This window comes from Zeugodacus cucurbitae, chromosome X (assembly GCF_028554725.1).
Source record: "Zeugodacus cucurbitae isolate PBARC_wt_2022May chromosome X, idZeuCucr1.2, whole genome shotgun sequence".
NCBI classification, from domain to species: Eukaryota; Metazoa; Arthropoda; class Insecta; order Diptera; family Tephritidae; genus Zeugodacus; species Zeugodacus cucurbitae.
The window spans coordinates 16,742,855-16,756,511 of NC_071672.1; positions in this window are offsets into that span (position 1 = coordinate 16,742,855).

A 13,657-nucleotide genomic window follows, 5' to 3' on the forward strand; every position below is an offset into this window, starting at 1 on the left:
ACGACATGACATAACATGACAAGACAAGACAAAACAATACAACACACGACATGACATGACATCACAAGACAAGACAAGACAGGACAAGACAAAACAACACAACACACGTCAGGACAGGACAAAACAACACAAGACAAGACAAAACAAAACAAGACAAAACAACACAACACACGTCAGGACAGGACAAGACAAGACAAGACAACACACGACAGGACAGGACAAGACAAGACAAGACATGACACGACAAAACAACACAAGACAAGACAAAACAACACAACACACGACATGACATTACATGAGAAAACAAGACAATACAAGACAAAACAACACAAGACAAGACAAAACAAGACAAGACAAAACAACACAACACACGTCAGGACAGGACAAAACAACACAAGACAAGACAAAACAAGACAAGACAAAACGACACAACACACGTCAGGACAGGACAAGACAAGACAAGACAACACACGACAGGACAGGACAAGACAAGACAAGACAAGACATGACACGACAAAACAACACAAGACAAGACAAAACAACACAACACACGACATGACATTACATGAGAAAACAAGACAATACAAGACAAGACAAGACAGGACAGGACAAGACAAAACTAGACAAGACAAGACAGGACAAGACAAAACAAGACAAGACAAAACAACACAACACACGTCAGGACAGGACAAAACAACACAAGACAAGACAAGACAAGACAAAGCAACACAAGACACATGACATAACATGACAAGAAAAGACAAAACAACACAACACACGACATGACATGACATCACAAGACAAGACAAGACAGGACAAGACAAAACAACACAACACACGTCAGGACAGGACAAAACAACACAAGACAAGACAAAACAAAACAAGACAAAACAACACAACACACGTCAGGACAGGACAAGACAAGACAAGACAACACACGACAGGACAGGACAAGACAAGACAAGACAAGACAAGACATGATACGACAAAACAAGACAAGACAAGACAAGACAAGACAAGACATGACATGACATGACATGACAAGACAAAACAAGACAAGACAAAACAACACAACACACGACATGACATGACATGACAAGACAAGACAAGACAAGACAAGACAATATAAGACATGACAATACACAACAAGACAAGACAAAACAACACAACACACGACATGACAAGACAAGACAAGACAAAGCAACACAAGACACGACGTGACATGACATGACAAGACAAGACAAAACAACACAACACACGACAGGACAGGACAAGACAAGACAAGACAAGACAAGACATGACAAGACAAAACAAGACAAGACAAGACAAGACAAGACAGGACAAGACAAAACAACACAACACACGTCAGGACAGGACAAAACAACACAAGACAAGACAAAACAAAACAAGACAAAACAACACAACACACGTCAGGACAGGACAAGACAAGACAAGACAACACACGACAGGGCAGGACAAGACAAGACAAGACAAGACAAGACATGATACGACAAAACAAGACAAGACAAGTCAAGACAAGACAAGACAAGATAAGACATGACAAGACAAAGCAAGACAAGACAAGACAAGACAAGACAAGACGAGGCAACACAAGAGAAGACAAGACAAGACAAGACAAGACAAGACAAGACAGAGCAAGACAAGACAAGACAAGACAAGACAAAACAACACACGACAGGACAGGACAAGACAAGACAAGACAAGACAAGACAAGACAAGACAAGGCAAGACAAGACAAGACAAGACAAGACAAGACAAGACAAGACAAGACAAGACAAGACAAGACAAGACAAGACAAGACAAGACAAAAAAAAACAAGACAAAACAAAACAAGACAAGACAAGACAAGACAAGACAAGACAAGACATGACAAGACAAAACAAGACAAGACAAGACAAGACAAAACAACACAACACACGACATGACATGACATGACAAGACAAGACAAGACAATATAAGACATGACAATACACAACAAGACAAGACAAAACAACACAACACACGACATGACAAGACAAGACATGACAAGACAAAACAAGACAAGACAAGACAAGACAAGACATGACATGACATGACAAGACAAAACAAGACAAGACAAAACAACACAACACACGACATGACATGACATGACATGACAAGACAAAACAAGACAAGACAAAACAACACAACACACGACATGACATGACATGACAAGACAAGACAAGACAAGACAAGACAATATAAGACATGACAATACACAACAAGACAAGACAAAACAACACAACACACGACATGACAAGACAAGACAAGACAAGACAAGACAAGACAAAACAACACAACACACGTCAGGACAAGACAAGACAAGACAAGACAAGACAAGACAAGACAAGACAAGACAAGACAAGACAAGACAAGACAAGACAAGACAATACAAGACATGACAAGACAAGACAAGATAAGACAGGACAAAGCAACACAAGACACGACAAGACAAGACAAGACAAGACATGACACGACAAAACAACACAAGACAAGACAATACAAAACAACACACGACAGGACAGGACAAGACAAGACAAGACAAGACAAGATAAGACATGACAAGACAAAGCAAGACAAGACAAGACAAGACAAGACAAGACGAGGCAACACAAGAGAAGACAAGACAAGACAAGACAAGACAAGACAAAGCAACACAAGACACGACATGACATGACATGACAAGACAAGACAAAACAACACAACACACGACAGGACAGGACAAGACAAGACAAGACAAGACAAGACATGACACGACAAAACAACACAAGACAAGACAATACAAAACAACACACGACAGGACAGGACAAGACAAGACAAGACAAGACAAGACAAGATAAGACATGACAAGACAAAGCAAGACAAGACAAAGCAAGACAAGACAAGACAAGACAAGACAAGACAAGACAAGACAAGACAAGACAAGACAAGACAAGACAAGACAAGACAAGACAAGACAAGACAAGACAAGACAAGGCAAGACAAGACAAGACAAGACAAGACAAGACAAGACAAGACAAGACAAGACAAGACAAGACAAGACAAGACAAGACAAGACAAGACAAGACAAGACAAGACAAGACAAGACAAGACAAGACGAGACAAGACAAGACACGACAAGACAAGACAAGACAAGACAAGTCAAGACAAGACAAGACAAGACAAGACAAGACAGAGCAAGACAAGACAAGACAAGACAAGACAAGACATGACAAGATAAGACAAGACAAAGCAACACAAGACACGACAAGACAAGACAAGACAAGACAAGACAAGACAAGACAAGACAAGACAAGACAAGACAAGACAAGACAAGACAAGACATGACAAGACAAAACAAAACAAGACAAAACAAAACAAGACAAGACAAGACAAGACAAGACAATACAAGACAAGACAAGACATGACAAGACAAAACAAGACAAGACAAGACAAGACAAGACATGACATGACATGACAAGACAAAACAAGACAAGACAAAACAACACAACACACGACATGACATGACATGACAAGACAAGACAAGACAAGACAAGACAAGACAATATAAGACATGACAATACACAACAAGACAAGACAAAACAACACAACACACGACATGACAAGACAAGACAAGACAAAGCAACACAAGACACGACGTGACATGACATGACAAGACAAGACAAAACAACACAACACACGACAGGACAGGACAAGACAAGACAAGACAAGACAAGACATGACACGACAAAACAACACAAGACAAGACAAAACAACACAACACACGACATGACAAGACAAGACAAGACAAGACAAGACAAGACAAAACAACACAACACACGTCAGGACAGGACAAGACAAGACAAGACAAGACGAGGCAACACAAGACAAGACAAGACAAGACAAGACAAGACAAAGCAACACAAGACACGACATGACATGACATGACAAGACAAGACAAAACAACACAACACACGACATGACATGACAAGACAAGACAAAGCAACACAAGACACGACATGACATGACATGACAAGACAAGACAAAACAACACAACACACGTCAGGACAGGACAAGACAAGACAAGACAAGACGAGGCAACACAAGACAAGACAATACAAGACAAGACAAGACAAAGCAACACAAGACACGACATGACATAACATGACAAGACAAGACAAAACAACACAACACACGACATGACATGACATCACAAGACAAGACAAGACAGGACAAGACAAAACAACACAACACACGTCAGGACAGGACAAAACAACACAAGACAAGACAAAACAAAACAAGACAAAACAACACAACACACGTCAGGACAGGACAAGACAAGACAAGACAACACACGACAGGACAGGACAAGACAAGACAAGACATGACACGACAAAACAACACAAGACAAGACAAAACAACACAACACACGACATGACATTACATGAGAAAACAAGACAAGACAAGACAAAACAACACAACACACGTCAGGACAGGACAAGACAAGACAAGACAAGACGAGGCAACACAAGACAAGACAAGACAAGACAAGACAAGACAAAACAACACAACACACGACAGGACAGGACAAGACAAGACAAGACAAGACAAGACATGACAAAACAACACAAGACAAGACAATACAAAACAACACACGACAGGACAGGACAAGACAAGACAAGACAAGACAATATAAGACATGACAAGACAAAGCAAGACAAGACAAGACAAGACAAGACAAGACAAGACAAGACAAGACAAGACAAGACAAGACAAGACAAGACAAGACAAGACAAGACAAGACAAGACAAGACAAGACAAGACAAGACAAGACAAGACAAGACAAGACAAGACAAGACAAGACAAGACAAAGCAACACAAGACACGACAAGACAAGACAAGACAAGACAAGACAAGACAAGACAAGACAAGACAAGACAAGACAAGACAAGACAAAAAAAAACAAGACAAAACAAAACAAGACAAGACAAGACAAGACAAGACAAGACAAGACATGACAAGACAAAACAAGACAAGACAAGACAAGACAAGACATGACATGACATGACAAGACAAAACAAGACAAGACAAAACAACACAACACACGACATGACATGACATGACAAGACAAGACAAAACAAGACAAGACAAAACAACACAACACACGACATGACATGACATGACAAGACAAGACAAGACAATATAAGACATGACAATACACAACAAGACAAGACAAAACAACACAACACACGACATGACAAGACAAGACATGACAAGACAAAACAAGACAAGACAAGACAAGACAAGACATGACATGACATGACAAGACAAAACAAGACAAGACAAAACAACACAACACACGACATGACATGACATGACATGACAAGACAAAACAAGACAAGACAAAACAACACAACACACGACATGACATGACATGACAAGACAAGAGAAGACAAGACAAGACAATATAAGACATGACAATACACAACAAGACAAGACAAAACAACACAACACACGACATGACAAGACAAGACAAGACAAGACAAGACAAGACAAGACAAGACAAGACAAGACAAGACAAGACAAGACAAGACAAGACAAGACATGACAAGACAAGACAAGATAAGACAAGACAAAGCAACACAAGACACGACAAGACAAGACAAGACAAGACATGACACGACAAAACAACACAAGACAAGACAATACAAAACAACACACGACAGGACAGGACAAGACAAGACAAGACAAGACAAGATAAGACATGACAAGACAAAGCAAGACAAGACAAGACAAGACAAGACAAGACAAGACAAGACAAGACAAGACAAGACAAGACAAGGCAAGACAAGACAAGACAAGACAAGACAAGACAAGACAAGATAAGACAAGACAAAGCAACACAAGACACGACAAGACAAAGCAACACAAGACACGACAAGACAAGACAAGACAAGACAAGACAAGACAAGACAAGACAAGACAAGACATGACAAGACAAAACAAAACAAGACAAAACAAAACAAGACAAGACAAGACAAGACAAGACAAGACAAGACAAGACAAGACAAGACAAGACAAGACATGACAAGACAAAACAAGACAAGACAAGACAAGACAAGACATGACAAGACAAAACAAGACAAGACATGACATGACATGACATGACAAGACAAGACAAGACAAGACAATATAAGACATGACAATACACAACAAGACAAGACAAAACAACACAACACACGACATGACAAGACAAGACAAGACAAGACAAGACAAGACAAAACAACACAACACACGTCAGGACAAGACAAGACAAGACAAGACAAGACAAGACCAGACAAGACAAGACAAGACAAGACAAGATAAGACAAGACAAAGCAACACAAGACACGACAAGACAAGACAAGACAAGACAAGACAAGACAAGACAAGACAAGACAAGACAAGACAAGACAAGACAAGACAAGACAAGACAAGACAAGACAAGACAAGACAAGACAAGACAAGACAAGACATGACAAGACATGACAAGACAAAACAAAACAAGACAAAACAAGACAAGACAAGACAAGACAAGACAAGACAAGACAAGACATGACAAGACAAAACAAGACAAGACAAGACAAGGCAAGACATGACATGACATGACAAGACAAAACAAGACAAGACAAAACAACACAACACAACACACGACATGACATGACATGACAAGACAAGACAAGACAAGACAAGACAAGACAATATAAGACATGACAATACACAACAAGACAAGACAAAACAACACAACACACGACATGACAAGACAAGACAAGACAAGACAAGACAAGACAAAGCAACACAAGACACGACGTGACATGACATGACAAGACAAGACAAAACAACACAACACACGACAGGACAGGACAAGACAAGACAAGACAAGACATGACACGACAAAACAACACAAGACAATACAAAACAACACACCACACGACATGACAAGACAAGACAAGACAAGACAAGACAAAACAACACAACACACGACATGACAAGACAAGACAAGACAAGACAAGACATGACAAGACAAGACAAGACAAGACAAGACAAGACAAAACAACACACGACAGGACAGGACAAGACAAGACAAGACAAGACAAGATAAGACATGACAAGACAAAGCAAGACAAGACAAGACAAGACAAGACAAGACAAGACAAGACAAGACAAGACAAGACAAGACAAGACAAGACAAGACAAGACAAGACAAGACAAGACAAGACAAGGCAAGACAAGACAAGACAAAACAAAACAAGACAAGACAAGACAAGACAAGACAACACAACACACTTCAGGACAGGACAAGACAAGACAAGACAAGACGAGGCAACACAAGACAAGACAAGACAAGACAAGACAAGACAAAGCAACACAAGACACGACATGACATGACATGACAAGACAAGACAAAACAACACAACACACGACAGGACAGGACAAGACAAGACAAGACAAGACAAGACAAGACATGACACGACAAAACAACACAAGACAATACAAAACAACACACGACAGGACAGGACAAGACAAGACAAGACAAGACAAGATAAGACATGACAAGACAAAGCAAGACAAGACAAGACAAGACAAGACAAGACAAGACAAGACAAGACAAGACAAGACAAGACAGGACAAGACAAGACAAGACAAGACAAGACAAGACAAGACAAGACAAGACAAGACAAGACAAGACAAGACAAGACAAGACAAGACAAGACAAGACAAGACAAGACAAGACAAGACAAGGCAAGACAAGACAAGACAAGACAAAACAAAACAAGACAAGACAAGACAAGACAAGACAAGACAAGACATGACAAGACCAAACAAGACAAGACAAGACAAGACAAGACATGACATGACATGACAAGACAAAACAAGACAAGACAAAACAACACAACACACGACATGACATGACATGACAAGACAAGACAAGACAAGACAAGACAAGACAATATAAGGCATGACAATACACAACAAGACAAGACAAAACAACACAACACACGACATGACAAGACAAGACAAGACAAAGCAACACAAGACACGACGTGACATGACATGACAAGACAAGACAAAGCAACACAACACACGACAGGACAGGAGAAGACAAGACAAGACAAGACATGACACGACAAAACAACACAAGACAAGACAAAACAACACAACACACGACATGACAAGACAAGACAAGACAAGATAAGACAAGACAAAACAAAACAACACACGTCAGGACAGGACAAGACAAGACCAGACAAGACGAGGCAACACAAGACAAGACAAGACAAGACAAGACAAGACAAAGCAACACAAGACGAGGCAACACAAGACAAGACAATACACGACAAGACAAGACAAAGCAACACAAGACACGACATGACATAACATGACAAGACAAGACAAAACAACACAACACACGACATGACATGACATCACAAGACAAGACAAGACAGGACAAGACAAAACAACACAACACACGTCAGGACAGGACAAAACAACACAAGACAAGACAAAACAAAACAAGACAAAACAACACAAGACAAGACAAAACAAAACAAGACAAAACAACACAACACACGTCAGGACAGGACAAGGCAAGACAAGACAACACACGACAGGACAGGACAAGACAAGACAAGACATGAGACGACAAAACAACACAAGACAAGACAAAACAACACAACACACGACATGACATTACACGAGAAAACAAGACAATACAAGACAAAACAACACAAGACAAGACAAAACAAGACAAGACAAAACAACACAACACACGTCAGGACAGGACAAAACAACACAAGACAAGACAAAACAAGACAAGACAAAACGACACAACACACGTCAGGACAGGACAAGACAAGACAAGACAACACACGACAGGACAGGACAGGACAAGACAAGACAAGATATGACACGACAAAACAACACAAGACAAGACAATACAAAACAACACACGACAGGACAAGACAAGACAAGACAAGACAAGACAAAACAACACAACACACGACAGGACAGGACAGGACAAGACAAGACAAGACATGACACGACAAAACAACACAAGACAAGACAATACAAAACAACACACGACAGGACAGGACAAGACAAGACAAGACAAGACAAGATAAGAAATGACAAGACAAAGCCAGACAAGGCAAGACAAGACAAGACAAGACAAGACAAGACAAGACAAGACAAGACAAGACAAGACAAGACAAGACAAGACAAGACAAGACAAGACAAGACAAGACAAGACAAGACAAGACAAGACAAGACAAGACATGACATGACATGACAAGACAAAACAAGATAAGACAAAACAACACAACACACGACATGACATGACATGACAAGACAAGACAAGACAAGACAAGACAATATAAGACATGACAATACACAACAAGACAAGACAAAACAACACAACACACGACATGACAAGACAAGACAAGACAAGACAAGACAAGACAAAGCAACACAAGACACGACGTGACATGACATGACAAGACAAGACAAAACAACACAACACACGACATGACAAGACAAGACAAGACAAGACAAGACCTGACAAGACAAGACAAGACAAGACAAGACAAGACAAGACAAGACAAGACAAGACAAGACAAGTCAAGACAAGACAAGACAAGACAAGACAAGACAAGACAAGACAAGACAAGACAAGACAAGACAAGACAAGACAAGACAAGACAAGACAAGACAAGACAAGACAAGACAAGACAAGACAAGACAAGACAAGACAAGACAAGACAAGACAAGACAAGACAAGACAAGACAAGACAAGACAAGACAAGACAAGACAAGACAAGACAAGACAAGACAAGACAAGACAAGACAAGACAAGACAAGACAAGACAAGACATGACAAGACAAGACAAGATAAGACAAGACAAAGCAACACAAGACACGACAAGACAAGACAAGACAAGACAAGACAAGACAAGACAGGACAAGACAAGACAAGACAAGACAAGACAAGACAAGACAAGACAAGACAAGACAAGACAAGACAAGACAAGACAAGACAAGACAAGACAAGACAAGACAAGACAAGACAAGACAAGACAAGACAAGACAAGACAAGACAAGACAAGACAAGACAAGACAAGACAAGACAAGACAAGACAAGACAAGACAAGACAAAACAACACAACACACGACATGACAAGACAAGACAAGACAAGACAAGACCTGACAAGACAAGACAAGACAAGACAAGACAAGACAAGACAAGACAAGACAAGTCAAGACAAGACAAGACAAGACAAGACAAGACAAGACAAGACAAGACAAGACAAGACAAGACAAGACAAGACAAGACAAGACAAGACAAGACAAGACAAGACAAGACAAGACAAGACAAGACAAGACAAGACAAGACAAGACAAGACAAGACAAGACAAGACAAGACAAGACAAGACAAGACAAGACAAGACAAGACAAGACAAGACAAGACAAGACAAGACAAGACAAGACAAGACAAGACAAGACAAGACAAGACAAGACAAGACAAGACATGACAAGACAAGACAAGATAAGACAAGACAAAGCAACACAAGACACGACAAGACAAGACAAGACAAGACAAGACAAGACAAGACAGGACAAGACAAGACAAGACAAGACAAGACAAGACAAGACAAGACAAGACAAGACAAGACAAGACAAGACAAGACAAGACAAGACAAGACAAGACAAGACAAGACAAGACAAGACAAGACAAGACAAGACAAGACAAGACAAGACAAGACAAGACAAGACAAGACAAGACAAGACAAGACAAGACAAGACAAGACAAGACAAGACATGACAAGACAAAACAAAACAAGACAACACAAGACAAGACAAGACAAGACAAGACATGACAAGACAAAACAAGACAAGACAAGACAAGACAAGACAAGACATGACATGACATGACAAGACAAAACAAGGCAAGACAAAACAACACAACACACGACATGACATGACATGACCAGACAAGACAAGACAAGACAAGACAAGACAAGACAAGACAATATAAGACATGACAATACACACGACAGGACAGGACAAGACAAGACAAGACATGACACGACAAAACAACACAAGACAAGACAAAACAACACAACACACGACATGACAAGACAAGACAAGACAAGACAAGACAAAACAACACAACACACGACATGACAAGACAAGACAAGACAAGACAAGACAAGACAAGACAAAACAACACAACACACGTCAGGACAGGACAAGACAAGGCAAGACAAGACGAGGCAACACAAGACAAGACAAGACAAGACAAGACAAGACAAAGCAACACAAGACACGACAAGACAAGACAAGACAAGACAAGACAAGACAAGACAAGACAAGACAAGACAAGACAAGACAAGACAAGACAAGACAAGACAAGACAAGATAAGACATGACAAGACAAAACAAAACAAGACAAAACAAAACAAGACAAGACAAGACAAGACAAGACAAGACAAGACAAGACAAGACAAGACATGACAAGACAAAACAAGACAAGACAAGACATGACAAGACATGACATGGCATGACATGACAAGACAAAACAAGACAAGACAAAACAACACAACACACGACATGACATGACATGACAAGACAAGACAAGACAAGACAAGACAATATAAGACATGACAATACACAACAAGACAAGACAAAACAACACAACACACGACATGACAAGACAAGACAAGACAAGACAAAGCAACACAAGACACGACGTGACATGACATGACAAGACAAAACAAAACAACACAACACACGTCAGGACAGGACAAGACAAGACAAGACAAGACGAGGCAACACAAGACAAGACAATACAAGACAAGACAAGACAAAGCAACACAAGAGACGACATGACATAACATGACAAGACAAGACAAAACAATACAACACACGACATGACATGACATCACAAGACAAGACAAGACAGGACAAGACAAAACAACACAACACACGTCAGGACAGGACAAAACAACACAAGACAAGACAAAACAAGACAAGACAAAACAACACAACACACGTCAGGACAGGACAAGACAAGACAAGACAACACACGACAGGACAGGACAAGACAAGACAAGACATGACACGACAAAACAACACAAGACAAGACAAAACAACACAACACACGACATGACATTACATGAGAAAACAAGACAATACAAGACAAAACAACACAAGACAAGACAAAACAAGACAAGACAAAACAACACAACACACGTCAGGACAGGACAAAACAACACAAGACAAGACAAAACAAGACAAGACAAAACGACACAACACTCGTCAGGACAGGACAAGACAAGACAAGACAACACACGACAGGACAGGACAAGACAAGACAAGACAAGACATGACACGACAAAACAACACAAGACAAGACAAAACAACACAACACACGACATGACATTACATGAGAAAACAAGACAATACAAGACAAGACAAGACAGGACAGGACAAGACAAAACAAGACAAGACAAGACAGGACAAGACAAAACAAGACAAGACAAAACAACACAACACACGTCAGGACAGGACAAAACAACACAAGACAAGACAAGACAAGACAAAGCAACACAAGACACATGACATAACATGACAAGAAAAGACAAAACAACACAACACACGACATGACATGACATCACAAGACAAGACAAGACAGGACAAGACAAAACAACACAACACACGTCAGGACAGGACAAAACAACACAAGACAAGACAAAACAAAACAAGACAAAACAACACAACACACGTCAGGACAGGACAAGACAAGACAAGACAACACACGACAGGACAGGACAAGACAAGACAAGACAAGACAAGACATGATACGACAAAACAAGACAAGACAAGACAAGACAAGACAAGACATGACATGACATGACATGACAAGACAAAACAAGACAAGACAAAACAACACAACACACGACATGACATGACATGACAAGACAAGACAAGACAAGACAAGACAATATAAGACATGACAATACACAACAAGACAAGACAAAACAACACAACACACGACATGACAAGACAAGACAAGACAAAGCAACACAAGACACGACGTGACATGACATGACAAGACAAGACAAAACAACACAACACACGACAGGACAGGACAAGACAAGACAAGACAAGACAAGACATGACAAGACAAAACAAGACAAGACAAGACAAGACAAGACATGACATGACATGACAAGACAAAACAAGACAAGACAAAACAACACAACACACGACATGACATGACATGACAAGACAAGACAAGACAAGACAAGACAATATAAGACATGACAATACACAACAAGACAAGACAAAACAACACAACACACGACATGACAAGACAAGACAAGACAAAGCAACACAAGACACGAATTGACATGACATGACAAGACAAGACAAAACAACACAACACACGACATGACAAGACAAGACAAAACAACACAACACACGTCAGGACAGGACAAGACAAGACAAGACAAGATGAGGCAACACAAGACAAGACAAGACAAGACAAGACAAGACAAAGCAACACAAGACACGACATGACATGACATGACATAACATGACA